Source organism: Myotis brandtii, unplaced genomic scaffold, assembly GCF_000412655.1.
Source record: "Myotis brandtii unplaced genomic scaffold, ASM41265v1 scaffold199, whole genome shotgun sequence".
Taxonomy (NCBI): domain Eukaryota; kingdom Metazoa; phylum Chordata; class Mammalia; order Chiroptera; family Vespertilionidae; genus Myotis; species Myotis brandtii.
In genome coordinates this window covers 1,308,702-1,318,870 of record NW_005357414.1, presented here as the reverse complement: position 1 = coordinate 1,318,870, position 10,169 = coordinate 1,308,702, and the positions used below count along the sequence as shown (strand labels likewise).

At 43.9% G+C, this 10,169-nt stretch overlaps 1 protein-coding gene across 2 annotated transcripts in view; it reads left to right on the top strand.

Moving 5' to 3' along the window:
- Positions 1-10,169, top strand: part of RGAG1 (retrotransposon gag domain containing 1) — a 152,211-nt gene that overhangs the window by 88,014 nt on the left and 54,028 nt on the right. The gene's annotated exons all lie outside the window — the stretch shown is intronic.

The window sequence follows — 10,169 nt, the reverse complement described above, 5'->3', positions numbered from 1 at the left end:
AGGCAGATGTCTATGTGGGAAAGATGTCCTCCACTGTGTGAGGGAACGATTCAGCCCAGGAAAGTTGGGGTGTCTGCCTTCTGAGCTCTATCCCCTGAGTCCCCAGTCCTGGGCTCTGCTCTCACAGCTCCAGTCCACTTTATCCTTCCTCTGCCAGAGCACAAGGTGGGTGGCTCCACAGGGAATTTTTGTGCATTGGCCCTTTAAGAGGGTGCCCGAGCTAGCTGCTGCCACTCTCTGGCAGACAGCACCCCACTGCTTTTCACAGCTAGATGTTATGTGGGTACCCTCCTCAGTTTGGTGCTCGCTGGGGAGCTGGTGCTCTCTGCTGGGGAGCCCAGCTTTGGGATTAGACCCCACCCCCACAGCTGAGATATCTCTCTGGGACTTCAGTTGCCATCTGTGGGTGTCCAGACAGCCCTTTCGTGCTTCTGACCCTCCTACCAGTCTCTATGCAGTCTCCACCTTCGGTCCTTGGGTATCAGGGTTCTCTCCTGTGAGTTTTCTGTTGATTATTCAGGAAGTCTTTCCATATTTCAGTTGTAATTCCAGCTTGTTCCTGGGAGCATGTCCATGCAGCATCCTCCTACTCTGCCACTATTTTTAATATCTTATACTTAAGCATTTTCAACATGTGTTTTTTAAAAACAAACAAACAAACCATGGTCAAGTCATCCCTCTTCTCTCCTCATCTTCCCTCACCACAGCCTACCCTAGCCTGAGAGCTGCTTCCCACAAAGCTACACTCAAATACAGCAGATAGCCAGGAGCAAGAATGCTGGTGGGAGGATGAGGAGATCTGCAGTCCCTTGACAGCTCTGGTGTGTGCATTGGACATGGTGGATGATCCACTCAACCTCTCCTAGTTTCTGTTCCTTCACCTGGAAAATGGAATCTGTAAACTGTACCACAAGGTTTCTTTTGTGACATTTTACTTGGACTTCAGGGAGAGCAGGCCATCCCTTTGTAAGTCCAGTCAGCATATACACAGAAGCTGAGGGCTGAGTGTGATCCATTCAGCTGGTGCAAGCCCACCACCCCAGCTTCTACTCTCAGGCTTATATTCCAAGATCCTAAGCTAGTGGCTGGGATCTAGAACAATGCAGGACCAAAGAACCTACTCAATTCAAAGGAAACTTCTAGAAAACTGCTGGAATTTAGGCAAAGCATTTGGACTGAAGAGTGGAAAATGTGTGTGGGTGGCTTCAGGGGTGCTTTGTTGGAATTAGCCTGAAACCTTTGGTGTGAGTTCAGAACTGGGTTTTCTCTAAAACCCTGCGGTGCCCCAGGGTCAGAGGGTCTCCATTTCATTTGGGGCCTCTTTGTTTTCCCCAGCCTAGTGGGGAGGTGCATTGTGTCTTTTGCCTCGGGGCTCATGTTAAACAGGAGCCCTGTGTGCTGGATTATCAGGCTGTGACTCAGAGAAATCTGAACTTCTGTCTACCCCTTCCACCAGGGCAGAGGATGGACTCTTTCCTCTCTTCTCCCTCAGTAATGGCAGTGCCCAGGTTTGGGAGGGTTTACCTTTTACCTAGCACTGTGTAAGCACTTTGCATGCATCTCCTCATGAACCTTCATACCAGCCTGTTAGGAAGGTGTTGTGTTGTCATGATTTGACAGATAAGGAAATGGAAGCTCATAACATGGGAGGTGACTTGCTCAGGGTCACACTGGTAGTAAGTCAGTGGAGCCAGAATTCAAGCACAAGTCAATTCCGAGACTTCTTGTTTCTCACCCAATTTCCATTACACAATCCTGCACAGGTTTGAGGGAGAGAAACAGGTGAGGGAGGCAGAGGGCAATTTTCCTGTGACTCCAGAGTGGCTTAAGGAGGCTCAGGAATCTGCTGGAAATTAAGGATTGGGTAGTCCTATCTGGGATGCTCAGGGCACTAGAAAAGCAGCCCACACTAGAGTACAGTGGTCCTTGCTGTGGAGGGTTTCCTAATTGCCTATCCACTGGCTACATCAGCAGAGGCCACAAAAAGAGAACTCCAGTGTCCTAGGTTGGAGTGGTTCCTGCCTCCAGAGAACATGGAGAACTTATCAGAGAGCACTCTGGCCTTTCAAGCAGATAGTTGCTTTAGAAAGAACATGGGTAGATTAGAAAGAGTATAGACAGAAGAAGTGGACCTTTGTAATTTTTTCTGGCACTAATATCTAAGTGCCTTTTTTACATTTAGGAATCCTGACTGGTCTGTTTTGTGTCCGTCTGCCCATCACTGCTGAGTCAAAACGCAGGACCCAACAGCCACTATTACTCCATATGTATTTGTTGCCTGAATGAATGGCGTTGAATCTAGGCCTGGCTCTAAAATGCATGCTTTAAAATATTTATTATGAAAAATTTTGAACGTACATGAAAGTAGAATAAGTATAATGACTCCCTATGTACCTATAACCCAGATTCAATAGCTATCAAGATTTTTCATGTTAGCTTTATTCATCTCCCTGTTTTTTTATCATTTCTTTTCTACTTTGCCTTAATATTTTGAAGGAAATTCTAGGCACTATATCATTTACTTCTACAAACTGCAGTATGCACCTAAAAAATTAGGGATATTTTTATGTTCAAAGACAATATTATCATTGCCCTTCACCAAAGTAACAATTTCTTTAAAACCATGCTGTTGAGCACTACAAAATACTTCCTCCACTCTGCTTTCTTTCCCAGCCCCCAGTAGAAAATATTTCTCAGGCATCTGTTCTTGTACCTCCTCTGAGCTGGAATTATAGTTTGATGTATATTGGGAACTCACAATGTGTAGTTTTAGGTAAGCAGGGGGTCAGACTTCCCTCTTCCTGTTTCACAAGGTCACATAGTCAATTACTGGCTGATGAATGAGACTCCAGCACTATGGCTGGGTCTATACATCCTTAAACACAGTTTGCAAGGAAATTAAGTGAAAGGACTCCTTGCCTTGGGACAGTCCTGTGTGATTTCTGTTGCTGTTGAAGTACTTGCCTCAGCAAATCTTTTCCTGGGGCCAGTTTGATCATGGCCTATCAATGGAATCAGTGTGATTCCTGGGTTTGTTCTCCATCTAATTAGAATACAGTTACCACCCACAGGCAGGCCAGCCATATCCTGGAGCTTTTCTCCTCTTCTTCCCGTGTTCCTGGAGCCCACTTGGGGGTGAGGGGTGGGAGAGGCTCATCTCTCCTCTCTTTCTAGGCTTAGACGTTCTCTCTGCCAGTGCAAAAGACTCCAACAACACCCACAGAACAGTCTAGGACAGGGCAAGTCCAGAAGCAACAACTAGTTCCACCGCTTTTCTGTTCTTGCTCTTTTCTAGTTTCAGATACTTCTTAGGTGCCTGGGCTCTCCTGAGTTTGACCTCCATCTAATTCCCCAGACATCTTTCACTCTTCTAACCCCCCACTCAGATTTCCCAGGTCTCTCAGATCCTTGCTTTCCAAAATGAAAACTGGCTAGTGGGAAGATGGAATCCTTGCTGTTGACTAATGGAGGGTGGATCAGTCTGGTCCAACTGGGACAACAGAAACCACTGAATATTTAAGGAAGAAAGAATCCAGTGTGGGGAATTGATGAATGAGCTTTAATGCCAAGCTGAGGACAATGAGGCTATACAGAGATTAGCCATGGCAGGGAGCTCCTATGTACCTACGCTAGAACCTAGGGGTTGGGTCATTTGATGGAAACTGGAGCCACAGTAAACCTGGTCAGCACTGCTGGAGCCACAAGAGACACAGTCACTGGTGAGGATATCACAAGAGGCAGAGAGATAGGGAGATAAATGCCTTGGGTTTTCTCTTCCTTCCGTTTTCCAATGGCCTATCAGTGCTTTCCATTCAAAGTCTAGGAACCTCTGAGCCTGCAAGGGTCAAATTATCTCCCTGCCTTTTCCGTTTCCCTCCTACTGTAATATAGAGCAGAGAAGGGAAAAGAAAGGAATGAATTTGGAGGCAAACAGGGCTGGGACCAGCATGGACCTCATGACTGAATACTCCTCTGTCCCTCCCCTCCACTAACTTATTGGAATATACCAGGGTCTATCTCGAAACAGTGCTTTCACCCAAAGCTGACGAGACAAAGAGTTTTAAGTATAAGGGTGGGGTGGAGCATGAATCTATCTGCATCTTTAACTATCCACCTGCAAGCCTTGTACAGATTCTACCCAGTTCTTACCCAGTTCTCTTATTTTACCTTCTCTTGCATGCACCCCTTCCCCCTCACACATATACATGCAGAATCCAACAAAAATAGAAGGGCCAATTTGCTTTCTGGCAATGTGTGATGCATCTATCGGCACCCAGGACAGTGTAAAACAAACTTTCTTGCCTGAAGGGCATGGGCTTGGTATCAAGGTTCTGAACTGCAGTGCCATCAGGCAGGTGAACCTGCTGGCATCATGTTCAGAAAACATATCTAGTTTGAATGTGTAGGTGAAGGAAGATACCTGTGAGGGGAAAAAAGAAAAACACCAACTCCATGCTTTTCCACACCTCATCTCATTTAATCTTCACAGCCCCTCAAGGTAGTTGCCCTTCTGCCCACTTTGTAAAAATAAACTTTTTTTGTTTTGGAATAATTTTAGATTTACAGAACAATTGCAAAAACATCACAGAGTTTCTTCTATGTATTCACCCAGTTTCCCCTGGTGTTAACATCCTATGCAACCATATTAGGTCCATTTTTACAAATGAGAAAACTGAGGCTCAGAGAAGTTTAGTGAGTTGCCCAAAGTCACAGAGCTAAGACTCAGCAGAAGAAATAGACACAAATCCAGGCTGGTCTTATTGCGTTACACCAATAGGTTGAATTATTTGTTTCCATCTAGTTAGGTGGGAAGTCACTCTCTGAATCTAAAATACTTCACTACAACTTGTAGATGGCTTGCAAATATTATCAGAGAGCTTTTCTTCCATAGAGCCATAGAATGTTTGCACTGAAATGTACATCTGAGGCCATTTAATCAGAGAAGGCAAATAAGATTAATTTAATTTGCCAACTTTAATTGAGCAGTGGAGGCTATTTGGGACCCAGTGGTGAGAAGGATTCTAAGTCCACATGTTTGCTCATCAGGAAAGAGTCCTGATTATTGATACCTGTTGTGGATGTCAAAGAAGAGAATGGTGTAACCCATGTGACACGTTAGCTACCCCTCAGCAAATCTGCTCATTTTACAATGTAACTGAGGTCCAGAAAGGGGACAATGTCTTTGGCTCAGTAGTGGTACAGTTAAGAACAGAACCTGGCCTCCTCACTCATGGTCTCATATTCTTCCTGCTTTATAATGAACTCATAGTAACAGTAAGAATAACTACCACTTAATGAGTGTCTGCTCACTGCCAGGCACCGTGCTTAGCACTTCCACTTTCCATAATTTACCTTTAATCCTCACAACAACCTTGCAAGGTAGGTATGTTTATCCCCAAATTACCTAGATTGAAGTTAAAAATAACTTCCCTGAAAGCCCACAGCAAACAGGTGGTGAAGCTGGAATGTAAACAGAGGCTGATCTGGTTCCAAGACCTGAACTGGGCCTCTCATTTCCTACAAATAGGATGTTGAATTTTCCCTCACAGCCTACACCAGGCAGAGATGGCCCTTGTCCCATTGATCTGGTTAGGAGTAAACTGTGGTGGAGGAAAAATTATTTTTGTTCTTACTGATTTTCTAAAAATGATTTGTTTGCAGTTCCTTACCTAGATTGAGCTGATTTCATTGGACTGATTCATGTTAGATGTGTTAAAAATTGACATGTGAGGAGAGTTGACGTGAAAGGTGACCTGGTTCACTTACAAATAAATGATTAATATAACCTCATTGTGTGGCTAGTCTGAATTACTGATTCTCTCACTTGAGAGGCTCAGAAAAACAACAGGCCAGACAATAAAATCCATGCTAGCCTAAGACTGAAGTGTGGAATGAACATAGATGAGTCAGAGATAAATCAGAAGGTAATTAACTAAGAGGGAGCTCTATGGAATCCCAAGATAATTGAAAAATGTTCCTTCTCTAACCTAAGAATATCTGACATTATTAGCAAAGGTAATGAATTGGATAAGGGAAAGAGGTGAGTTAATTAGAATTTTTAGATAAAACATTTTAAAGAAATTGACAGGGATAGAATTTTAAAGGGAAGACATTCAATTCAACTGACTTCATTACAGAAATTCAACATTGATTAAGAACATATTATGTGTGTGGCTGTGGTCTGTGTGCTTAGGGGACCTATAAAGAGACTATAATTTTCTACCCTGTCAATCTACTGAATAGATACTGAAGTTTGGGCAGGACAGTAAAAAAAATATCTTATGTACTGATATGGGTGCAATTCATAAAATTGCTTCTGTAAAAAATAGTATTATATGCCACTGGATATATACTAGTATTTTGTGTGTCAGATATTACTGTAATGTCAAGCTAAATGTTCAAATAGCATAGGAGCCTTGGTAATAACAAATGTATTAATTGTATACCTATATTCACTTCAGTTACCAAAACTATTCTAAACATGGGAAATTCCTTTCTTAGTGGACCCAATGTGGCCTTACTTATTGTTTATGACCACTGAGTCCTTAGTGTTTAATGCCCATGCTGCACTGGTTATCATGCATTGTGAATATACTATCTAATAATAGACAAAGATTGAAATTGACCGTACCTTCGATACACCTCCCATTGGCTAATCAGCGAGATATGCAAATTAATGTCAACAAAGATGGCGGTTAATTTGCATACGTAGGCGCAAAGCGGGGGAGTGAAGATTGAAGGCGGCTCTGGCCACCAGAGCCACGAGAAGCTTGAAGGCGCCTCCGGCCGGAGCGAAGGCCTGGGTCCCGGGTGCCGGAGGAAAACCAGTGCCGGCAGACAGGGGAAGGGAAAGCCTATTGCACAAATCTTTTCATGCAACAGGCCTCTAGTCATCTTAATAATACTCTACCCCTTCTTGGTGTAATCTCACCAATTCTCACCATTTTTGTTCCACCTAAACTTGACATGTTGTGTTCCTTAACATATGCTATTCCCTTTACCTGGAATACATTTTCTTTCCTTGTTGGCTTAATGCTTGCCACTTATTCTTGAAGTTCTATCTCCAATATCTTCTCTGTGAACGTTCTCACTGCCTTCAAGTGCCTCTCTAGCCCTCCTATATAATATGACTTATTTAGTTGTATGGCAGTAGTGTGTTGGACCTGTGCCCACTAGAGTGTGAGTTCTTTGAGAACAAGGACTGGTTTATTTATGTCTGACTTTCTAGGGAATAAAGGAGGAATTCAGGGCTTATGTTTTGAATGAATCAATGAATGTCCTAGTCCTTACTTATGCTCAGAGTCTATTTCCAGGGCTTTTAAATTTGGCCTCCCTTCAGCCAATCAATGATTCTTCCTCTCTGAAATCACTAAAAAATATATTTAAATTTGCCTTCCCTTTTCTGCCAAAAGGTGGTGTGATTTAATATTTAATGAGTTTCTACTAAGTACCAGGCATTGTGATGAACATTTTACACAAACAATCTCATGTACGAAGTAAATGGTTTTATGTCCATCTGTAACAGTTATTTGCCCAAAGTTATGTAGTTTGGAGGTTGCAAAGCCAGAATTTGAACCTAGGCTGTTGGTCTCCAATGCCTGCACCATATGTTTCTCCCTTCATTTGTGTGTACCGAGGGCATGGCCAGCTCTGTGTAAAACGGTGATGTAAATCCAAGTTTGTCTCCCATGTCTTCAGATTCCCAGTGTATCTCAGGACTTATTGACATAGTTATACCCACTGCCATCCCTGCTATGGCTCATACAGGCCACCCATTCTGCTGGGTGCCCCATCCTTCCCAACTCCTCCTCTATGACCTTGAAACACGGCAGGCTTTCCCCCCTGACTTCTGTGCTGTGCTCACCTCCAAAACACATATTTACATTTTAATGGTGCTTTCCTTTAACTCAATCATTAACCCAGGAGCAGATGGTCCCTGTGGGTGCTTGTGTGTATGATGAGATGGATGTGTTGTCTGGGGGCTTCTACCAACATACACCAGGGAGGCTACATCTTCAATCATAAGGTGCCTAGCTTCATCCTCAGATGGCTGAGGGCTTTGGAGTCAGACCAACAGGTATTTGAATCCCAGTTCCATCATTCACTGATTGTGTGACTTGTCATAAATTACTTAACCTCAGTGAGCCTCAGAAAATGAATCTAATAATAGTTCTCATCTTCTATGGAAGTCATAAGGATACCATGAGATGGCACAGCTACAGTGTCCAGTACAAAATAAACACTCCAAAATGTTATTTTCTTAAATCTGGTTTTTACTAGTTCTCTGGCTCAACCCCTCCCATTGCCATCCAGGTTTCTCTTCCACCACTACTTCTTTCCTCATTTCTCCTTCCTTCTTCTCACCAATAGGTCTCTTTTTTCAAAATCTCCCCTTCCTTTCCCAGTACCCTCAGCTTTTGCAAAACAACATCTCAGATTTTCCAGATAAATCCTAATTTCAGATAGTCTCTCTTGACATCTGCGTGCACTACCTGATTTGAATTCAGAAAACAGAGCTCATTCCTCTGAGGAGTGTTGCCACAGTCCATCTTACATAAGGAAAGTGAGGACTGACTTGGTGGCTCCACATCATAATCTGATGGGTACTGAGAAGGCTCCCCTGCCCCCAGGTATCGCCTTTATGCCTATGAGTGATACCACAAACTGTCATCAATGCACGATTCTTGTGAGTCCAATTGCAAGGGTCTGGCAGGGATGTCACGGTAAAGCAGGGTTATTATTTAGTAGTATGTCTGAGAGCATCTTCTTTTATCAGAGCATATCTGTTGTGGAGAGGAGACTGAAGGTTTACAGGGAGCTGACTCCCCCAGAAAGAGGAAGGCTTGAAAGCAGGGTGGGACATGGGGTTGTGGAAAATCCTGGGACTACAGGTTGTGGCCCCAACTGCATTTTGCCTAGGGTGGGCCCTTTGTGTTGCAACAGATGTGTGCTTTGGAATCACCAAGGTTGGGAAGCCAGGCCTTGAAGGGAGTGGTTGTAGGCTGAGCTCATCCTGAAATAATGTGGACTTGGAGTCTCAGAGGTCAGAGAGGAGGACTAGTGCAGAGGACATGCTTTGGTGGGGGGGTCTAAAGCTGAAAAGAGGGCTTTCATTTTTTTGAGCTTTAGATGTAGGTGATGTTTGCAGGTGGCTGATAGCAGAACATGGGCCCTGAAGTGTGTCTGCTTTTTTGATTATGAACAGAAGGAGAACAAGCTCAAAGATTGCCCCCCTTTTTACAGGAAGCAAAAAACTTCTGAAGTTGTGTGGCAGGGTTCACTGGGTGATTCCCCCTCAAGGGAGGTTAGGCCCTCAGTGAAGCTTCTTGGCTGGTTGAGGGTAATTGGGCATTCCTCCAATCCAGATAGCTAGGCACTCAGGTGCCCCTCCCTGTAGGTGGTTCAGCTTTCTTTCTATTTTTTTTAATTTTTTAAAATATATTTTATTGATTTTTTAAAGAGAGGCCTCCTGCACACCCCCTACTGGGGATGTGCCCGCAACCAAGGTACATGCCCTTGACCAGAATCGAACCTGGGACCCTTCAGTCCGCAGGCCGACGCTCTATCCACTGAGCCAAACCGGTTAGGGCTGGTTCAGCTTTCTTTATCCCTTGCCAAGCTCTGCTATCCACTGGAGTAGGTGTGAGAGAGGGAGCAGGATGGCTGCTCTTCACAGAACAGTTTTAAAAGGAAGGCCAGAGATGGGACCCTACACAGTAATTCCACCCCACTTTGCAAACCTCACATGAGTATGCTTATTTTGCAAATTTGTGGGAGTATTCATAGGGGTCATGCTGCCAAATATGTGAAATCTTTACAACAATAGTAAAAACCATTTATTGACCATTTGGTTAATTCCTCTGAGATGCATTGCCAGAGACCACTTTATAGGTCCCGAAAGTGGGCTTGACCTTAGAAGCAATGAGGAGGTTCCCCCTGCTTTACACACTTTACACACACACACACACACACACACACACACACACACACACACACACATCTTCCTCAAAACTTGTCTATGGTACAGAGACAGCAGAGTTGGGACACATGAAAATATTAGAGACACATGCACTGCCTGTGGCCAGAAGTCCCCTGTCATTCCCAAGTCCTAGTGCTGGGCCAGAATTCCCTTACACAGATCCATTGTCCCATATCTATCATTCCAAAAT